Genomic DNA, 23,664 nt, shown 5'->3' on the forward strand with positions numbered 1-23,664 from the left:
ATATTCATTTTGCATGGATGTACTGCTGGTCCTAATTTAGGCTATAATATCTTAAATATCATATTGTGTTGTTTCCTATGTTTGCTGCATGTCTCCTGTGCCCCAGATGCTTTAGCATAATGATTTGTACTGGTCAATGGTCTGTTGCCTTTGGCAGAGATATCAGCCTGGCATGTGTTCCCATTTACCTGCAGTTATGAAAGACTCTGATGATAGTGCAAGTTTGATTGATGGGCTGCTTTTCCAGCAAATGCACTGGAGTGCTATGGAATCCCATGTGTTGTGCAAGAAGGCAAGCACATCTGTGCACTCTGTCTTGCTCTGATACATTCTGTATAATGCACTGCCTGACATTTCTATTAGCAGAAGCTGAGAAGTGAGTTAGAATGGCCGAATTCCCATTGGTGTTTTCTTATTCATATGGTGATATGTCTGGTCAGAAAATATCCATAGTTGTCCTTTTATATTACACGTCAATATCTCGTGTGTGACTGTTTGCTAATAATTTTTAACAAAGTTTATGAAACCGCTATTAACAGTTGAAGATAGTTAGAATGGTGGCAGTGCTATCAAAAGGCCAAATAAATGTAAAAATGCAATACATTCTCATATGTTACATAATTTATAATCACTGTAACTAAGACGTAGGAAAAAGACACAGCAAATATTTTTTTTTAACCCATTGTTTTGAACCCATTGTTTAATCATATATTAACTGGTACTTATTTTACTATGAATGGATTACGTTCCGGGCCGGCCTTAGGGGTGAGCGAGCTGTTCGGCCGCACAGGGCGCCATGGAGCAGGGGGATGCCATGCAGCCGACACAGCTCACACTTGGCCAACCTGGATTAAAAAAAAAATGTAAAAAAGATTGTGGTGGGGCAGAGCTTCCGTGCGGCGGGGTGGAGCAAAACTGACGGAGGGGGCGGAGCTAAAAGTGCCGGATAGCTGCTGCAGGGGAAGCAGGAAGGAGTCCAGGAGCTGCACTGCTTCCACAATGAACAGAGGTAACTATGTGTGATTGTCAGTGTGAGTGTGACCGTCTGTGTGTGTGTGTGTGTGTGTGTGTGAAAGTCAGCCTGCCTGTTTGTGTATATGACTGTCTGCCTGTGTCTGTATGTATGACTGTCTGCCTGTGTGTGTGTTTCTGTCTGTGTGTGTGTGTGTCTGTCTGTCTGTCTGCCTGTGTGTGTGTCTGGCTGTATACCTGTGTGTGTGTGTGTCTGTCTGCCTGTGTCTGTGTATGATTGTCTGCCTGTGTGTGTGTCTGTGTCTGCCTGTGTGTGTATGACTGTCTGCCTGTGTGTGTGTGTGTGTGTGTGTGTGTGTGTGTATGATTGTCTGCCTGTGTGTGTGTGTGTGTCTGTGTGTGTATGTCTGCTTGTGTGTGTGTGTGTGTGAAAGTCAGCCTGCCTGTATGCGTGTGTGTCTGTGTGCATGTCTGTCTGCTTGTGTGTGTGTATGTGACAGCCATTTGTGCTGCCTTATGGTTGTGATGGCCCTGAGCTCACCCCCTGCTTTCAGACAGTAAAGGAAATGTGCATACAATCATACAGACAGGCAGAGGCATAACTAGAACCCCCCATGTGTCTCATTTCCTCCTCCCCAGTCCCTCCACTTGTCTCATTCCCCCACGCTCCCCATGTGTCTCTGACCCTCCAGCCCCTCCATATGTCTCATTCCTCCCAGCTACTTCATGTGTCTTATTCCCTCTCCCCCGCAAACCCCTAAATATGTCTCTTTCTCTCTGCCCCTTAGCTCGTCCATTTGTCTCACACCCACTCCCCCCAGCCCTTCCACTTATTTCATCCTCTCCAGCTCCTCTATTTGTCTCATTCCCTCTCCCCCCATCCCCTTCATTCTTCTCGTTCCATCGACCAGCCCCTTCATTCTTCTCATTCCCTCTCCCCCCACCCTAGAACCTTTTATTTGTCTCATTCCCTCTCCCCACCCCAGCCCCTCCATTTGTCTCATTACTTATACCCTCACTCCAGCCCCTCCATTTGTCTCATTCCCTCTCCACACCACCCTGCCCCTCTATTTGTCTCATTCCCTCTCCCCCAAATCCCTCCATTTATCTAATTTCCTATCCCACCACCACCCCTCTCCATTTGTCTCATTCCCTCTCTCCCCCACCACTCCTGTACCATCTAACTCTGCGTGGTGTTGGGGAGAGGTACCAGGTCTGACAGGAAGTGCTCTGTCAGTGAGCCATGCTGTACACATCACAATTGCAGGCCTTAGGCCGATGTAGCCATGCACTGACCTTGAAGCTGTGGTGGTCCACATTGCAGGGGTCACATCTGCGCCTGAGGTGACGGGCCCGGTTGCAGCTGCGACCTCTGTGACCATCATAGGTATGCCACTGCAGCCAGTGAAGGGGTAAATGGACTCTACCATTTCGCTATTAGCATTATATTAGCATTCCAAGGACTCATGAAGATTGCAATACTAGTTTAAATAGTTCGTTTTTTTTTTTTTTTTTTTTTTATATATGATTTCACAGTACTTACTGTATGTGGGCATTATACTCAAGTGCAGACATTCATTATATATTTTGTAGCCACTTTTATTAAGCTGCACTGCTAGTAATGCCTTCAGGGTCCTTACAAATACGCACCTACTGTATTATTTTTACTATTATAATAACATTTCAGAGCCTTGAAATACTGTGACAAATAGGACACTGTATATTGTTAAAAGCATGCTATTTCCCAATTGTTATAGGCTCATTTAAAAAGCATCCTCATCAACCTAATATTTCTGACAATATGTATAACAATTTGTCTCAATGTTGTTAAATAATGTTTGTTGTTATAATAACATAAAGGCTGACCAAATAAGTTAAAAATAAATCTTGGGTAAATTTACATCATTTTTTATTTTGTTTGCCTGAAAAGCAATATATACACAAAACTGCTAGTTATGCATCCCTTCCTTCAAATATATGTTAAGCTGATATTTTGTCAATCAAAAAGTGCTTGGTAGTGAAGAAGTTATGGTTGAATAGATAATGTGGAAGTACAGAGGTTTTGATTTGCAAGTGAAGGGCCTGACTTTTTGTGCTATTAACCCCTTAAGGACACATGACGTGTGTGACATGTCATGATTCCCTTTTATTCCAGAAGTTTGGTCCTTAAGGGGTTAAATCTCCTGATTTTGTCATAACTCTTGAAAATAGTTCAACAAATGGATGGGAGGTAGCACCTAAACTCTCTTAGTACCACGACCGCAACAAAGAACGGTGATGGCTAACTCCCATAATTCTCTGGCTATCTATGTAATTCAAAGAATCATGGGAGTTGTAGTTCAGCAACATCTGGAGGGCCGGAGTTTGAGGAGTCATGCTCAAAAGCATAAGGAGACTGCGAAAAGCAGGTAAGAAGTCAAAATTTTCTAAAATGGTTTGATTACTTACAATGGGTGGCATGGGTGGCACTCCTGGCACCATGTCTACTACTGCTCAATGTACTGCTGGTGTATACGTTGAAGCTTAAACTAAACTTTCTACGGGCCTTGTCCCTGCTGACCTTAAACATGCCACTGTAGTACCCATCATGAAGAAAACATCTCTTGACTCGTCCTCACCCTCTAACTATCGTCCCATATCCCTGCTCCCTTTTTCCTCAAAGCTTCTTGGAAGACTTGTATTTACCCGTATGTCTCAATTCCTCAATTCCAACTCTCTCCTTGACCCTCTTCAATCTGGCTTATACTCCCTAGACTCTACTGAGACTGCTCTTATCAAAGTTACTAACAACCTAATTTCATGTTGATCATGTTGACACTGTTAATCATGCTCTCCTTCTTCAAACTCTTCAATCACTCGGTCTCTGTGACACTGTCCTCTCATGGTTTTCCTCTTATTTCTCCCAATGCTCATTCAGCGTCTCCTTTTCTAATGATACCTCCTCCTGTTGTCCTCTCTTGAAGTCCCCCAAAGCTCTGTCCTTGGTCCCCTTCTATTTTCTCTTTATACTGCCTCTCTTGGAAAAATTATTACCACAATTGGATTCCACTACCACCTGTACACTGAGGACACCCAGATATATCTCTCCTCCCCGGTCCTCTCCCGTGCCATTCTGCAGTGTGTCACTGCTTGCCTTTCTTCCATCTCAGAGTGGATGTCCTCCTACTTTCTGAAACTAAATCTCTCTAAGACTGAGCTCCTTGTCTTTCCTCCTCCTAATACTGATCCTACTCTTTCACTCTCAAGTTAGTAGTATCCACATCAGTCCATCCTTGTAAGCGCGTTGTCTTGGTGTGATACTTGATTCTGGCCTCACCTTTGAGCCTCACATCCAGTATGTTGCCAAATCCGGCAGATTCCATGTTAAAAACATAGCCCGTATCTGCCCCTTTCTTACGCAAGATGCTACTAAGGAGCTTGTCCATGCTCTAGTAATTTCCTGCATGGATTATTGTAACCCTCTCCTAATTGGTCTTCCTAGAAACCATATTAATTAGCTGTAACGGACGCTCCACGTACTCCGACGAGTACCCTCCATTGATGGACGCTTCCTAGCTTGCGCCGAGGACCACAAGCACCGCACCGGACACCACAACCACCGCAGACTCCGCAACCACCGTAGCTTGACTAGAGTCTCGCCGTCTTCCTTCCACCCTGGATCAGCTTCTGTCCTCCAGGACCATGTGGGAAAGACCTCTTTCTTCCACCCTGTGTGAACCTCCAGCATCCAGGACTGTGTGGGGAAGGTACAGCTCACCGCGTTCGACTGGATTAAAATGGCCGCCGCCACGTGTTCGATTTTTATGGCGGCCACTTCGACGACTTCGGCACTTCGACGACTTCGGCACTTCGGCACTTCGACGACTTTGGCACTTCGACGACTTCGGCACTTCGACTGCATTCCAAGTGCCAGTTCAAAAGTTGGAACACTGCTCCCAAGTATTTAAAGGGCCAGGAACAGCATACAAACATCCATTGGGCCCAAATACAAGTCTCAAAGGGCAATACCTTCCAGGGCCATAGTCGCAGGGCAGGAGGCTAGCAATTAGTCATCTCCAATGCCCAGTGGCAAATGGCAGTTTGTCACATTAGCCTTTAAGTTATGTGTCCATATAATGTCCACCCGTCATAAAGGTAGAATGCTCCATATACACTGCATTTATTTTAGATGTCCCATACCCTATATAAATAATACGAGTCACATAGGTGACAGGATCTCTACAATCTGTACCGTACATAATATAGAATATGAGAGGATAATCGCATAAGATGCTCCTGTTGTGCTGAACGCTTCTGGAGGAAGTCTCGCACCCAGGGACGTTTTAGCCGCGAGGCTAACAAGGCATTTGCCTTGGGCGGAATTTTCCAGGGGCCGGCAAAAAAGCCGCCCTCAAATGCCCAGGGCAAATGCCTTATTAGCCTTGCGGCTAACTGACATGCCGGGCGGGCGGCTGGCGAGGGAGCACTTCCCTGAGCTATCTGCTCAGCTCCCTCACGCGCCGCCCGCAGAGTGAGGCTGGGAGCCGGAATATGATGTCATATTCCGGCTCCACCTCCCAGCATCACTCTGCGGGCGGCGCGCGAGGGAGCTGAGCAGAGAGCTCAGGTGAAGTGCTCCCTCGCCAGCCGCTCGCCCGCCAGTGCCGCCCAGCAGCCACTGGACCACCAGGGAATGGGAGAAATCCCCCCCCCCCAGCATTCCCAATGGTAAGGAGGCTGGGAGGGTTAAATTAAAAAAAAAAGGAGAAGTGAGTATTAACGTGAGTGTGTGTGACTGTGTGTGTCTGATAGTGTGTGTGTCTGACTGTGTGTGTCTGTTAGTGTGTGTGTGTGTCTGTTAGTGTGTGTGTGTGTGTGTGTGTGTGTGTCTGACTGTGTTTCCGACTGTCTGTGTCTGTTAGTGTGTGTGTGTCTGACTGTATGTGTCTGACTGTATGTGTTTGTTAGTGTGTGTGTGTCTGTTAGTGTGTGTGTGTCTGACTGTGTGTGTCTGTTAGTGTGTGTGTGTGTGTCTGACTGTGTGTGTCTGACTGTGTGTGTCTGACTGTGTGTGTCCGACTGTGCGTGTCCGACTGTGCGTGTCCGACTGTGCGTGTCCGACTGTGCGTGTGTCTGTTAGTGTGTGTGTGTGTTTCTGTTGGCTATGCGTATCTGTCAGTGAATGTGTGTGTGTGTGTGTGTTTCTGTTGGCTATGCGTATCTGTCAGTGAATGTGTGTGTATTTAGAAGGCAGGGCAGGGGGGAAGGATTGGGTGGGGGTGGCGCGCGGGGGAGGTGTGAGTTTTGTCCTGCCTAGGGTAGCACAAAACCAAGATACACCACTGCTTGCACCCAGTCAGACTTTCTCCGTTATAGATTCATATTATGTTCATAAGGCGCAGCCCTTGGACTCGTCAAACAGTTATACTTTTCCTCTCTCATTAGTTAATGCTCCCGCAATCCCAGGTGTCTCTTTTACACCTTTAACTCTCTTCTTCACCCTGCTGTGGCCACCCCTTAAACTAATCTTACAGCCGATAGCTTTCCATGCTACTTTACCGACAAGATTGAATGGCTAAGGAAAGAATTCTCCCCACTCTGCCTTTCTGTTTCTCAACCACATGTAGATCATGCCTTTCCTACCCTTTAGACTTCCCTTGGCTACTGAACAAGAGGTGGCTGTGCTTCTCCTTTCCTATCACCCCACCACTTGCTTGCATGATCCTGTCCCATCTCACCTTATCAGATCTCTCTCCCCTTATCTTGTGCCTTCTTTAACACACATCTTCAACTGCTCTTTCTCTTCTGTCACCATCCCTGCTGACCTTAAACATGCCAGTGTAGTACCTATCCTGAAAAAAAGAAATATCTTTCGACCCATCCTCTCCCTCTAACTACCATCCCATACCCCTGCTCCTTTTTTCCCTCAAAGCTTCTGGAAAGACTTGTCTTTACCCGTATGTCTTACTTCCTTGATTCCAACTATCTACTTGACCCTCTTCAATCTTGCTTCCACGCTGCTCTTATCAAAGTTACTAACAACCTAATAGCATCTAAATCCTTAAGCCACTATTCCATACGAATTCTTCTTGACCTCTCTGCTGCCTTTGACACCGTTGATCATGAAATCCTTATATTGGAAATAAAAGAAATAGGGAGAAAACAACCTCCCCCATGGAGACTGAATGAGTCTATATTAGCAACTAAAAAAAACCAAAGAATATATAAAAATATTATTCTTTGATGAAAATGTACCAGAACATACATCAAATAAAGAACGAGGGATTGGCCTGTCAGACCTTTATATAAAACTATATAATTTAACAGCCCAGAATAAAGAGCATTTTTTACATGAAAATGCGGATCTTATTAAACAATCTAAAAATATGATAAACCAAAAGTCTCTTGAGAGGATTGAACTTAGTTTAAAAAGACTTAAAATTAAATATTATCATTGTAATAACAAAGTTGACAAAATATTAACAAATAGATTAAAAAAAACAAAGCAGATCACAAGATCTATAGAATTATTGAAGGAGATAATGTTTTATTAATTCCAGAAAGTATTGGGAATTGCTTTAGGAAATATTATGAGAAGTTATATAACTTAGAAGATAGTCCCATAGAGTTTTTTCATAGATAGATACTTAGAAAAAATTGGCTGCCAATAAATGAGTTCCATTTTACCCTCAACACAGAGCCTTATCTTGTGCTTGTATGGGAAAACTATACCAGCTATAATCCCTGCTCTTGGGATTGTTCTTTGGATTGCTATTATCACTAGCTACATTGCTATACCTGCTATGCTCTCTTGGAGGAGAGGTCTTCTCACTGAGAGGTAGATCCAGGAGTTTGGTCCAGGGGGAGAAGGGACGGCCAGACCCCAGCCTAGTTGCGGCGGCTAAGGGGCTATGGTGCTTATGGTGACGGGTGCGGTGCTTATGGTACTCAGTGACAGCTAGGAAACAGCGATTGGTGGAGGCACCCAGTCGGCCAGGTGGTCCGTCACACTCCATACAAAAAATGCATCACATTAAAACATACAAACACTGCTAAATACAACACTGCAACAATGGGCAAATGGTAAAAGCATTGGTAAAAACAGCTGACAAAGCATTTTGGGAGTTGTACACCATTCCTGCGATAGGGGGAGGTGGGGGCTTATTTCACCAGGGCCCTTACTACTTTAGTTCAGCCACTGGAGGTGGGTGCAGTAAATTTAGTTTTCTTTGAAATGTGCTGCACTAAAACTGCAGTGTTTGAGCTCTCAGTTTGTAACATTTGTTGAAATATAAAAGGCAATGAGGGATAATTTGAAATGAAATAAGAAAAATATTGTCCCTTTAGACTGTAAAGTCTTCATGGAAAGGGTCTCGATTAAAAGCTGGTTCAACACAGATTTATCTGTGAAATTGATTTCTATAAACTATAGATGTTGATTTACTAGCTCCCATATATTTTACAATCACATCAATTAACTGAACAAAAATGACTTTAGTTGTAAAAGTAGGTCAGCAATAGGACATTTAGTCTCTAAGTTTCAGCCATCAATTCCCCCTGGAACAGTACTGTCCAACAAAACAAATATAAATGATGCAACAACAAGAGTGGATGAGGCGCAGAATGGAATCTCTCTCCAGGACACAGAACAATAATTAGAAAAGAGATAAACGGTATTAAATCATTTGGAAATAAGTGAGCTGGTTAAATCAGACAGTATCCTCAGGTACTGACTTCAGGCAGGACAGTAAAAGGCAATGCACATTGTTACACATTACATTTGAGTTAAGAGCAAATCAAATGAAAGATATTAAAGTGATATTAATAATTTTGTGAAGCAGTATTAAAAAATAGATGAAATTAGGGAAATTTTATTTCATTAAATAAATGTATTTTTTTTTTATTAATTGTTGAATAGCAGGTCAGACAATCACCATCAACAACCTTTCTCTTTGATTAAAAGGTTGAAATACAGTGTGATAAACATACATATGATTATGAAACATTGTCTACTTAAAGGACCACTCTAGTGCCAGGAAAGCATACTCGTTTTCCTGGCACTAGAGTGGCCTGAGGGTGCCCCCACCCTCAGGGACCCCCTCCCGCCCGGCTCTGGAAAGGGGAAAAGGGGTAAAACTTACCTTTTTCCAGCGCTGGGCGGAGAGCTCTCCTCCTCCTCTCCGCCTCCGTTCCTCCCCGTCGGCTGAATGCGCACGCGCGGCAAGAGCTGCGCGCGCATTCAGCCGGTCGCATAGGAAAGCATTCATAATGCTTTCCTATGGACGCTTGCGTGCTCTCACTGTGATTTTCACAGTGAGAATCACGCAAGCGCCTCTAGCGGCTGTCAGTGAGACAGCCACTAGAGGAAAAAGGGGAAGGCTTAACTAATTGATAAACATAGCAGTTTCTCTGAAACTGCTATGTTTATAAAAAAATTAGTTAACCCTAGCTGGACCTGGCACCCATACCACTTCATTAAGCTGAAGTGGTCTGGGTGCCTAGAGTGGTCCTTTAAACAAAACCTTCAACCATATTTATCATAATGTGTATTCTGTTTGTGTTAGAAGAAGATAGTAGGGTATCCAGTCATACCTTGCAATTGTGTATACACTATTTGCATAACTGCATATTAAAAAATTTATTATAAACAAATTTTGCTTGCAGATTGGCCATGAACACAGTATTAACTAGATCTCTGTATTTAGCACTACTCTGTACTATTCACAGTGCACAGAGATGATCTGTCCAAGTCTGGACTGACACAAGGGGTTACCGGGAAATGTCCCTGTGGGCAGCAGCACCTGGGGCTGGACTGTGCAGCACATACATATAACATCTACTGATTCATTTTCCCATGTGCATCTGTAGTAAGCTTGTGTATATGTGTGTATGAGCTTGTCTTGTAGTGAACTTGCGTCAGTGAGCTTAAAGAGAAAAGAGGGTTGCACTCAATCATACAAATCACAGGGTGCTAACTGAGTGTGGGTCAGCATACCCCATAGAACATGTATCAAGGAAACAATCTAAGGCACTCACTGTGATAAGTTAGGCAGCTTCAATGGACACTGCAACATTTCAACCTGTACCCAGCTCTTTATTAAGCTTGATAAAGACCTGGGTACAGGTCGTAACATTGCGGTATCCTTTAAAGCTGCTTAACTTATCACAGTGAGGGTCTGAAATTTCTGTCAGTGAGCTTGTCTGTAGTGAGCTTGGGTGTGCCAGGGTGCTTGTCTGTAGTGCTCTTGTGTCTGTGTGAGTAAGCTTGTCTGTTGTAAGCTTGTGTGTGTGTCAGTGAGCTTGTGGGTGTGAGTGAGTTTGTCTGAAGTGAACTTGTGTGTGTGTGAGTGAGCTTGTCTGTGGTGATCAAGGTCGATGCCAGGATTTTTACACACCCAGAAAAAAACTTCACCTGTGTGTCCCTTAATCCCTCTCTCGAATTTCACCCAACCTTTGTGTCTTGCTTACTTTCCTCCAGCCCCTGTGTGTGTCTCTTACTCCCCTCCAGCATCTTTGTGTGTCTTTTTCCCCTTCCCAATGTCTCTGTGGGTCTCTTGCCCTAGCACCTTGTCTCTTCCTCTCCAGCTTCTCTATGTCTCTAGATGTCTGAATCATTTGCTCCTTCCTTAATGTCTGCCTCTTTTGCTCCTATTGCAGCATCTCTGTGTCTCTTGGTAGCCCTCCAAGCTTCCCTGGGTGTCACATTGTTTCCTCTCGCCCCTCTTGGTTTCACTCCATGTTCCCACAGCCCCTCTGGGTATCTCTCCCCCCAGGCCTCTGTCTGTTTCTTTTTCCACTACCCCTGTCTGTCTATTTTGCCCTTCTCCAGCCCGTTTGTGTGTCTCTTTCTCTCCACAGCCCCATCTTTGTGTCTTTCCCCCTAGAAACTTGTTTCTTCTACCCCAGCCCTTCTATATCACTTTGTGTCCTCCCCATCCTCTCCATGTGTCTCAATCCCCCAGCCTCCTCTCATGTGTCTTATTGCACCCAGCCACCCTCGTGTGTCTCATTGCCCCCAGCCCGCTCTCATGTGTCCCATTGCCCATAGCCCCCTCATGTTTTTTATTGCCCCTCTTATGTGTCTCATTTCCCCCAGACCCTCTCATGTGTCTCCTTGCCCTAAGCCCCTCTCATGTGTCTCATTGCCCCAGCCCCTCTCATGTGTCTTATTGCCTTCAGCCCCCTCTCATGTGTGTCATTGCACCCAGCCACTCTGATGTGTCTCATTGCCCCTATACCCTCTCATGTATCTCTTTAACCACAGCCCCCCTCATGTGTCTGAGCTTATGTGTGTGTGTAGTGATCTTGTGTCTGTTTGTGTAAGTAAGCTTGTCCATGTCAGAGAGGCATGTGTTTCAGTGAGCTTGTGTGTCAATTAACTTCTCTGTGGTGAGCTTTTACATCTGCTTCAGTGAGCTTGTGCAAATGTATCTCATTTCCATTCTACGCCTTTCCCCCTCTCCCCCTCACCACATGTGCCAGCTAGGACCTCGGGAGAGGAGTTTGTTTCCCTCTCCCCAGTCTGACAGAAAGCACTGAGCGCTTCCTATCAGACCAAGAGTAGGGAAACAAGCTCCTCTACCACAGCCAGTGCTCATCCACGCTACCTACAGAGTCAAAAAAGAGAGGAGTGCTGTGTAGTGCGCTGCCCTCCTGCCGGTCACATTCATCCAGTTCCCTTTGGACAGGTGCCTGTGCTGCATTATGTTAGCAGTAGCCCTTGTAATGATCTTGTGTGTGTTTGCGTGAATGAGCTTGTCAGTAGTGAGCTTGTGTGTGTCAGTGAGCTTGTCTGTAATGAGCTTGTGTGTGTCAGTGAATTTGTCTGTAGTGAGATAGTGTGTGTCAGTAAACTTTTCTGTAGTGAGCTTGTTTGAATTTACCAATGTATTTATTTATTTTATTTATTTATAAAATATTTTACCAGGAAAGATACATTGAGATTTCTCTCGCTTTCAAGTATGTCCAATGAGTTAGTCTTTAGTAAGCTTGTGTTGGAGAGTGTGTGTCAGTGAGCTTGTCTGTAGTGAGCTTTTGTGTATGTGTCATGGAGCTTTTGTGGATCTGAGAGCTTCTGTGTTTTTCAGTGAGCTTATCTGTAGTCATCTTGTGTGTGTATACCATTGGGTTTGACTGTAGTCATCTTGTTTGTCAGAGAGCTTGTCTGCAGTAGGTTTGCGTGTGCCAGTGAGCTTTTCTGTGTTTACCAGTAAATTTGTGTGATTTATTATTATGTTTATTTATTTTCCACACTGATGCCAATATGATTATATCTGCATGAGTATGGAGGATCACCCTGCTTAGGGAAGTGTCCCTAAGCAGGGCCACATATAACAGACAGGGGGTGGCCTGGAGTGTGGGTGCTACAGCACTGTAACACCCATGGATTATCTGCAGCAGGGGCTGCAGGTAAGTTACAATATAACAGCTCCCAAACCATAGAAATCAATATCACAATGATATATCATACATTTAGTGCCTCATTTAGTATATTTAGTGCCACATTTAAAAATATAACTGCAGTTGAATTAGCGGAAAGCACATGAAGCATTTGTTGTGCTGAGTTATTTGAATTGCTTTTGTTTGATTTATTCAATGCAAACAGATGAAAGTATGTACATTTTGACAATAAACCAGATTTCCAATGGGTTTATTTTCTCTCTCTCTCTCTCTCTTTTGCCTATTAATAAGACACTTCACTCCCCGGCTGACGTCAGTGGGGAGAAGCGTGGGTGGAGCCTGACCCAGCGCCGAGGGAGGGGGGCCCTATTAACACTATTGTGCCAGGAAAATGGCTTTGTTTTCCTGGCAGTATAGGATCCCTTTAATCAATTGCTACCTCTTGAGGTTAGCTCCACTGAGCTAAACAACCAGGAAGTAACAAGACTGATTGCATGATTATTATGAGTTGTTGTTTAAAGCATCACTATAGTGTCAGGAAAACAAAGCGGTTTTCCTGACACTATTGTGCCCTGAGGGTGCCCCCACCCTCAGGGTCCCTCTCCCGGAGGACAGCCACTAGAGGCTGAAATGTAAACAGTTTCTCTGAAACTGCTATGTTTGCATCTGAGGGACCTGGCACCCATACCACCTCATTGAGCTGAAGTTGTCTGGGTGACTATAGTGTCTCTTTAATGTTGTTTTTCCTTTTCTACATCTATAAACATTTTTCTTCCTTTGCCCCTCCTCACACTGCATTTTGTTTTAAGCTATATCAACTAAAATTTAACTTTTCACATTTTTGATTTCCAAAACACTCTACAAAGTGAAAAATTGAATCACTCTTCTTTATTTATTGCGGCCTTCAAGATGCTTTTACAAAGCTGGAAAATATTTTACTACTTAACAAATATTGATGCCTGAAGCAGTCAACCACAACAGAATTATGAGGAAAAACCCTGAAGTGAATAAATAACACTATTTCACTTATGCATGGATCGCTTGCTTAAGTGCTTGTGACGTCAATGTTCTATGCAATACAGATAAAAGTAAATGAGTGAGCTGTTGCTTTACAAATTAATGAAGGTTAATAATATAAAAGAGAGCAAATGTAGAATTATAGAATTTGATAAGCATGTAATAGAAATATGTCTGAATAAATTAATTAAAATGGAGTATTCAATATAACTACTTTTATTTGAAGTGGATTTAGTTTCTTATTCAGTTGGTAAATAAATGTCCAATTCACCTGTATTTTTATCAAATGCTGAAAGATAAAAGTTTAAATTGGTCCTGTAATAAATTAAACCTCCAACCTTGGGTTTGAGCAAATACTATTTTTCTGGACAATATCTGTATGCCTATAACAGGGCAGAATTCAGAATAATCAATCTAATGGTTGTGGTGCTTAGCATGCCCCTTTATTTCCTCAATTATTTTAAGGCATGTCATTATGCCCTGTAAAGAATGGGCTTTAATGATGTTAGGGTGCAATGACACTGCTCAATCAATCAATCAATCAATCAATCAATCAATCCATTCCATCTGGGGCCATATTTTGCAGTGACAGTCTAAATAAGCTGTATGCTGTGCTCAAAATGAATACAGCTCTTTACATAATAATTTCAATCCCCTATTTGAAAGTCTGGTGTGAGCAGGGATACATTTCTGCTGACAGAAAGGAGATATTTAGGAGAGATTTAGCCCCAGACTGACAAATGAGCTTTATGCAGTCCTAAATCTTAGTGCTGTATTTAGCTCTTTAAATGGGGATTTAAATCACCCACATTAAATCCTTGCTCTGTGCCCAGGGAGACACAGGTATTAATAAATGCCTAGGTCTCCCTTCTGTCATCTGGGGCGACATGTAGTGGCCTCACATTAGCCAATAAGCTGTATGTAGTGTTGTGCCTAGCCTTGAAAACAACACAGCTGAGTTGATTTTGCTTATCTGTGCCGAATAGCTAATTTCAGACCCCCAAGATCTGCAAAGACCCTGGGAGGGTCTCCTGCATGCATGCTTTTCCTGCAGATCAGTTCTGAGTTTTGTCAGCTACCCAACACAGTATGATCAGTAGGGAAAACATGCTGTATTACAGGGATATCTCTCTGTCATGCTGAAAATAGCCAGTTGATGGTGGATATAGACCACAGATATATATTTTTTAGCAAAGACCTCTACCTGACCACTACTATTATTAGCAGAGGAAATGCCTTCGGGTTTAGAATTATAGTTAGTGCTAGGGTAGGTTAAGGATTTAGGTGCAGGGTTAGGGTTAGTGTAGGTATGTTTTAGGGTAAGGTAAGGGTTAGTGCTGGGTTAATGGTTTTAGGTTTAGGGATAGTGTGCGGTTAAGGTTAGGGGTAAGGTATATGGTTTAGAGTTAGTGTAAGCTTAGGGTTAGGATTAGTATAGCATGCGGGTATGGGATTGGATCCCCAAAATAAATGTTTGTCCTTTAGTTGCACTGGATGTATAAAAAGTATTATAAGCAAAAATGTGAAAAAAAAATCTTTCATATTTAATAGTTTATTTACACTTAATGTTGGTTTAATTACTGGGGCACAAGCACAAATTCTAGGTCTTGCTTTGGTTCAGAAGAAGGACAGCTACCTGTGTCCTTAATGGGTTAACACATTAGCTATACCTTCTCAGGTACCACAAAAAAAAAGTCAACCATTGCATACACATGAGCAGCTGACTTGTATTACGTACCCAAAATGTACCTCTAACATATAGTTACACTTATTCCACCAAGCAGGGCCGGATTAACATAGGGGCTGATGGAGCTGCAGCTCCAGGCCCAGGTCCATGGAATATGCTCATTTAAAAAAAACAGGCAGGGTTTGCCACCTGCCTGGTATTTTACTGGCACAGCCTGTATTTGAGGCTGCCTGGCTGTGCAGGTATTGCAGTAATACCGGCAATACGAATGCAGATATTTTTCTCAGTATAAACGGAGATTACTCTGCAATACCAGCACCGGCCAGTAGGGGTCACTGTGTGTGGAGAGAGGCAGGGATAGGAAGTTACAGCATATCCCTGCCTCTCTCTATTACTCACTGATCCGTGGTGTAGCCGCTACACAGCACAAAGAGTCCAGACAGCAGCTTAGGTAAGTGAGGGATGGGGGGGAAGGTAGCAGGGAGACACTAGGGGACACTAGGGGACACTGAGATACTAGGGGACACTGAGATACTAGGGGACACTGAGATACTAGGGGACACTGGAAGACCTGGGGACACTGAGATACTTGTGGACACTGGAAAACATGGGGACACTGACACACTAGTGGACACTATGAGACATGGGGACGCTGAGACACATGGGGACGCTGTGAGACATAGCGACATTGAGACACTAGGGACACAGTGTCCCCATGTCTCCCAGTGTCCCCATGTCTCCCAGCCAGTGTCCCTAGTGGCTCAGTGTCCATATGGCTCCCAGTTTCCCCTAGTCTCCCATTATCTGTGTCCCCATGTCTCCCAGTGTCCCCCCATGTCTCTGTGTCCCCATGTCTATGTCCACCAGTCTCCCTAGTGTCTTAGTGTCCGCATGTCTCCTAATGTCCCCTAGTCTCCCAGTGTCTGTGTTCCCATGTCTCTCAATGTCCCTAGTGTCTTAGTGTCCCCAAATGTTTCAGTGACCCCATGTATCCCAGTATCTGTGTCCCCATGTCTCAGTGTCACCATTTCTCCCAGTGTCCCCATGTCTGTATTCACAAGTGCCCCCATGTCTCCCAGTGTCTCAGTGCCCCCCATGTCTCCGAGTGTCCCCATGTCTCACTGTGTCCCCTAGTATCCTAGTGACATGGGGACACACTGAGAAATGGGACACACTGAGACATGGGGACACTGGGAGAAATGGGGACACTAGGAGACAATGGGACTGGGCGACATGGGGAAACTGACACTGTGATACATAGGGACACTGGGTGACTTGCAAGACTGAGACACTGGGAGACAGGGAGACACTGGGAGCAATTCCTCTATACAGCAGAATCAAACTGTGAACAGTTTGTTGGTGATTTTACAGAATTTTATCTTATGTCACTCCTTGTGATTTACATCATGTGATGTCATGCATAACTAATAAATTATACAAATGATTAAGGCTGGTATTTTTTTTTTCCAAGAAAGGTGGCAACCCTAACTACTCTTCACATATACTTGCTTAAAGGAACACTATATGGTCGGGAACACAATCATGTATTTCTGACCCTATTATGTAAAAAACACCATCTAGTCCCCCTGACCCCCTCTTGCCTCCCTAAATATAATAAAATCTTACTTGTATTCAAGTCTGCATATGCTGGCTCTGCCTCTGAACTGACATCATCAGAAGTGGTGGTCTGAGCAAATTACAATGCTTCCCCATAAGATTGACTGAGACTGTCAACCAGGCAGAGCCAGCACAAGTCAAACACAGCCCTTGCCAATCAGCATCTCCTCAAAGATAAATTGAATCAATGCATCTCTATGAGGTAAGTTCAGTGTCTGCATGCAGAGGGTGGAGACACTGAATGGCAGTGCTGCACACTAGGCAGTACTGCCCCAAGAAGCACCTCTAGCATCCATCTAAGGAGTGGCTAGTGCAGTTATTTTCTCAGAAAAGTCAGTGTATAATGCAAAAAGCCTGAAGGGAATGATTCTACATACCAGAACAAATACAATAAGCTGTAGTTGTTTTGGTGACTATAGTGTCCCTTTAAGTTTGGAAGCTTAAGAGGGATGTATGGCAACAAAACTTGTGTGGACTGGCTGACAATAAAATTAGTTTAGGTAATGCAGACTTTGGTTTCTCTAACACTGTGACATGTCCCCTTTCTTCTACACTCACTACACACACCTTTACTCTGTCCCAGACTATATACCAGGAACTTCTGCCTGCTAGTAAGAAAGTAAGGAGACAAGTGGACATGTGAATGCTAGGGGACAGTCCTTAGAATGCGTGGAGTAGGTGCATCATTTGATGCATTTATGTCAAGCTCAGGGTGATGCTTGCATAGTATGCCCTTAGTTGGACAGCCTGCATGATTGGCAGGCAGCCTGACATGCATTCATGCCAGGCTGGCCTTCCAATTCTTTGGACAAACATGCCCCCTGTTTGGGCATGTTCACCCCTTTTGGCAGGTCTGGTCACGTGATTCGCATCAGTGGCACACCCTTTTACCCTGCCCATTGACTTCCTGCTTCACTGGACACTGCTATTAGGGTGTATGGATTTACTTGAAAGATGAAAACATAAATTAGAGAGAGATTAGCATAGAGGATGTGTTTTCGTACAGCTGCATCCTTTCCCTCCAACACCATCTCCATCAGATACACAACGCTTAGGAGGTATGGTTGTTTTAGTGTTTTTGGTCAATAAGAGTCTGTAATTAGGCCCATCATAATTGTCAGCTCCAGGCCCACTGGGCTCTTAATCTGGCCCTGCCACCAAGACAATTATTTTTCTAACTAAGGCATGCAAAGCCTCATGTTCTCCAATTACTTTTAACAGTAGATTCTCATTTTCTAATTACTAAGATATACAAGTCTATAACATCTCTGATATTGTTTTATACATATGCTGTGCTGTTTTAAAACACTACATTTGGTGTAATAAAAATATAGAAATGATAAAAAGAAATGCAAGAAGAACATATAAAAGTATTTAATGTAGCTTTAATTATTTATAAAGAATGGAGTTTGTTTCTCTGCGTGTAATACATGGTAAAATATATATTTTTCATTTTGGGAAAAAACACATGCTAAATTAAGTCAGATTATTAGATGGACTGCAGATGGTGACAATTTTATAACATCTGTTGTATCCTTATGAAAGTAAACATCTTGAAGGTTGCTTTACTTAACATTATATGTTTTTCTCCTTTCACTTTTGAATAAAAAGAAACCAGAATAATTGTAACATTCACCGTCTCTTCTTGATGTTTGCATATTTTTCTAACTCCCTAACATAGATCTGCTTAGAAAAATGACATTTCTAGTATACATTATCCCAAAGGAAATATGTGTGCAAAGTACTCTCATTCACTCAAAGATCAAGATTGATATTTTATTTAATGCATTGGCTGGGGTTAATATGTGTGTTTTATAGGATTTAGCACCAAGTTTTAGCACCAAACTAGTTATACCTCACTTCAAAAAAAATAGAAAAACAACTTTTAAAATTCCATATGTGAATTGAAATCAGAACAATATGTTAAAGGCAAGACAAACGTCAACATTGAGTTCAACATGTTGTTTTGATAAATTTATTGTAATTTATTTATTAATTATTAAGTATATAATTTATTATTAAATGTGTATAATAATATAGAAGGTACAAATGTATATGTAAAAGGATCACTATAGTGTCAGGAAACCAAACTTGTTTTCCTGACACTATAGTGCCCTCAGGGTGCCACCACCCTCACGTTCCCCCTCCCGTGACGCTGAAGGGATTAAAACTGTACTTCATTGCTCTCCTCGGTTATATAGATGTGGAGTGGTTATTTTTGATTATTATTTGCTTTCTTGTATTTTTAGGTTATAAAATAAATGAGTCCTCTGATGAAGTAACAGATCGTCACGAAACGCGTAAGGCTGCATCTTACCGACACATCGATACACATTGGAACGCAAAGTGGATCAAAGTGGAATGCACGCGGTGAATCTCCCCTTCAGTCATTCAACACACAGGACTCTGCAGCTGCCTTCAAGCCGGCTCCTGTAAGTCAGCAACAGCAGAGTATCCAGGCTGCTGGGGGTGAGACTCCGGATAAAGGTTTCCAAACTTTTGTGCTTCTTGTGATGATTTTTATTGATTGATTTTATCATACATAGTTTATAAAATAAAATGTATTTTTTATGATCGATATGCCTCTGCACTTTATACTATAAAGACCAACGGCGTATGTTGGATGGAAGCATTGCCAGTTATAAATTGGACTTATATGTAGAAAGGTTAACTACACATTTCTGCATCGTCATTTTTACAGTGATAATTATTTTTTACACAGTGGATTATATTATCTATATGTACCATACTATTAATAGATATTTGTAGTATGTTACTAGAGTATTATCTGCTCCCATCGGCATCGGCATAGTTTTTTCCTGCTGCTTCAATAGAAGGGTTTTCAGCCGTATACAGACAGGAGCATACAGTTTAAAAGACTCTTTGGGACTGCTCCGTTTGATTTTGGTTATTTATATATACTAAGGACTGATGTCATCATTTTCCTCTTCACTTGCTGATATATATATATATATATATATAATTGAACTCTCCTTTGAATACCCGGTTTTTGAATATTGAAGTTGATATTGTTATTATTGTATCTGTTATTCAAGTACTGTGATACATTGTTTAGCAGACTTATCATTCCTGCAAACTTTTTTATTTAAACATTGGGGTTTTAATTATACTCACTCTAATATTGCAAGTGTTAGTATCTCCTGGTTGCAGCAATTCGATTTTTTCTTTTTGCTACTTTTATTTTATGTTATACATTTTAGCAAGGTGTGGGTTGTTCTACTGGGATTTGAGGAGTTACACACTTATTCTGAGACCATCACTTACACCTTCCTACCTATCCAAAAGGAATTATTTCCTTTTTGGTGATTTTTATTTTATTATAAAATAAATGTGTTTTTAATCTTTTTTACACTATAGCCAATTAATGGTTTAGTAGATCTCTCACCTTTACAAATTTTCTTATCTCCAATTTAATGTCATCTTACCACTAGCTTTTTGAATAGTAATTCAGTAACTATAGAGAGAGATTATACTGGGGATTTGGCATTCTTTATTATTTTAGTTCCCCCACGTAATGATCACACTCAGTTAGCAAACAGTTAAAACTGCTGTTCAAGTATTCCATTTTGGCAAAGATAAATGAAACCTAACAAGTCACTGATTAGACAGCTACATGGATAATCTGTTGCTAAATTGTATCTATGTGAGGGTGGGAAGGGGGACTAGGTGAGGATACTTCATGATATTAAGATGGTAGGAAGCCGCTTTTGAGTCTAGAATTTAGAGAGTTGAAGATTTAGCACCCACTCTAAAACTCTACATGACATTCTGCCCTTACATATACCTTACTATGCAGAGACACAAAAGACTCATTACACCTTACCAGTAGTGATGTCCCGAACGGTTCGCTAACGAATAGTTCCTGGCGAACATAGGATGTCCGCGTTCGCCACGGATGGCGAACATATGCGATGTTCGGTCCGCCCCCTATTCGTCATCATTGAGTAAACTTTGACCCTGTACCTCACAGTCAGCAGACACATTCCAGCCAATCAGCAGCAGACCCTCCCTCCCAGACCCTCCACCCTCCTAAACAGCATACAATTTAGATTAATTCTGAAGCTGCATTCTTTTTTTTTTTGTGTGTTTATTATACATTATCCTCCATAGCCAGTAACCTGTGTTTATTATACATTATCCTCCCATATCCAGTAACCTGTGTTTATTATACATTATCCTCCCATAGCCAGTAACCTGTGTTTATTATACTTTATCCTCCCATTGTCAGTAACCTGTGTTTATTATACATTATCCCCCCATAGCCAGTAACCTGTGTTTATTATACATTATCCTTCCCATAGCCAGTAACCTGTGTTTATTATACATTATCCCTCCCATAGCCAGTAACCTGTGTTTATTATACATTATCCCCCCCCCCATGGCCAGTAACATGTGTTTATTATACATTATCCTCCCATAGCCAGTAACCTGTGTTTATTATACATTATCCTCCCATAGCCAGCAACCTGTGTTTATTATACATTATCCCCCCCATAGCCAGTAACCTGTGTTTATTATACATTATCCCCCATAGTCATTTATCGTTGGACCTAGGCATCATGATGTCTTAGGACGGCCCAGAGAGTGAGTGAGTGAATAATATAATATATATGTTCAGAAACATATTAGTAATATATGTAAATTGGGTTCATGCAAAGAGGGTGAAAAGGTATTAAAGAAAAACACACTTATTGCATCAAATTTACAAAGCCAAACTTTTAAAAGCTTTCCTCTTTTCTTTCTCTGGATGAGGAATATATCGGTTGTACGCTGAGGATTTCTATCTGCCCAATCTTTTAATAATATGCACTGGAGTGTCAGTGTTGAAGGAGACCGAAGCTATTCTAAATGAAAGACCCGAGACATGGATACAAGCCAATCTTAGGAGTAGTGTTCTGATGTAGAAGATGAATTTAGCCGTAGTCAGAGGGATTAAGTGAGAGTAGTGGTGAAATGTGTGTGGCATGACTGAGTGTGGGTAAGTAAGAGTCAAGTATTTTAACTGGGCACTAGTTCTATGTGGGATAAAGTGGTATAGCGGATGGATGAGTAGTTTGGTTCGTTTTAGAGGTTTGTAGAGAAAGTATATAGTGATCATGATTTTTAGCGAGATCCAATATTTTTAAGGTGGTCTCAAACAAACATAAAATGCTATATAAAATTTGTGGGAATATCGAATAGTCGTGTACAGTAAATCAGAGAGGGCTCAGAATATCGAACCATCGATTGGTAACCTGGATGAAGTAGGGGGTCTATCTGTTTTATTAAATACGGGGTAGTATGCTTTTAATGGGATAGGACGTTAGGAAAGGTGTGTGAGATAAGTGGTTGTGGCTGTATTTACCTTATCCTGGGACTGACCTGGCTCCTAAGCTTGAGCCGCGCGTGGCTGGATCACTCCTGCCTCCACACGAGCCGCATGTGGCTTGATCTCCTCTTCTGACTTAGCCACGTGCACTGACCACAGTGATCGGTCACGTGGCCCGCCTGGCACTAGGAGCACAGCTTGAGTCACGAGCTCGCTCTTAAAGGGGCAGTGGGAGCCAAAAGTTGATTCAGGCTCCCATTGGCCCACGTCATTCCATCACCCCCACACACGAACATTTTGGGGGCGTAGGCATGACATGGGCCAATCAAATGTTAAAGGATATCAGTGAGGACAAGGAACGGGACATGGCTTGCTTGGTATCCAACCTTGTGCAAATGGGGAGTTTGCGGTTGTGCAAATGGACTGTTTGCGGTTGTTTGCGTTGCGTTAAACGAGGAGTTTGGTCTGTCACTGTGAAGCGGGCATAACCCTTACACTACCTGATCGATACAACATCATACCTGATGTTTTAAAGCACATTATTCCAAACAATTTAGGAATGTTAGGTGATTTATGCCCTTTATGGATTAAAACCAGACTCTGCATCAACTATGTAATTTTCCATGGGAGTTTTGCCATGGATCCCCCTCCGGCATGCCACAGTCCAGGTGTTAGTCCCCTTGAAACAACTTTTCCATCACTATTGTGGCCAGAAAGAGTCTCTGTGGGTTTTAAAATTCGCCTGCCTCTTGAAGTCTATGGCGGTTCGCCCGGTTCGCCCGTTCGCCATTCGCGAACGGAAAATGTTATGTTCGCGACATCACTACTTACCAGTGCTTATACACTAAAATGTGGAGATGGAAATCTTTGTGACAGATAGCAAGGGATCTATGTAGCTTCAACTGCAGCCTACAGTTCAAACTAATTAACATGTTTTTTTTAACGGGTAACTTATTTGTTTTTTCGCATTATAGCCAGATGCAACCATATATTTTTTATGCATTCCCAACCATAAGCAAATATTTTCTTGTAAATAACCATTTATATAAGTTTTACAATATTATACCAGTTTAGATTTCCTAAAACTATTTATTTAGGATTTATGTGTATTATTCTTTCTGAATGATAACTTAAGAAACATTGCATGATTGATCCCTGTCAGGATTACAGTTGATCCAGCACGCAGAATAGTATCACACCTAGTACTAAGTGTAAAATCTAACCGGACCTTAGAATGGCTGGACTTAACGTACTCGAGAATAGCCTATATACTAGCTGAGGTCAGGGACACAGAACAGGCCTGCACATATTCTTTGACATCTTTGCTCAGTGAATCCCACCAAAATGATCTTGAGACAGCGGATATGGTGTTATTAATGCCTGGGTGCCCAGCAGTCACATTATTGTGGAATACCCTCATTACCTCCTTTCAATCAACGGAATAAATAATTTATCTAGAGTTTTATTGCAAGGAGCCTGGGATTGAGCCGCCATGATAGCACTGCTTTAGAGGGGATGATAAAGAAAGAACAGTGGAAGCAATGATACACTCAGGAGGAAGAATAGGGGATGTCTCTTGTTCTGATTCAATGTCAAACTGTCTAGATTAGGCAACGGCTTTAACGTTTTTGGGACCAGGTGTGTAAGTGATAATAAAGTTAAA

This window comes from Pelobates fuscus, chromosome 6 (genome assembly GCF_036172605.1).
Source record: "Pelobates fuscus isolate aPelFus1 chromosome 6, aPelFus1.pri, whole genome shotgun sequence".
NCBI lineage: Eukaryota > Metazoa > Chordata > Amphibia > Anura > Pelobatidae > Pelobates > Pelobates fuscus.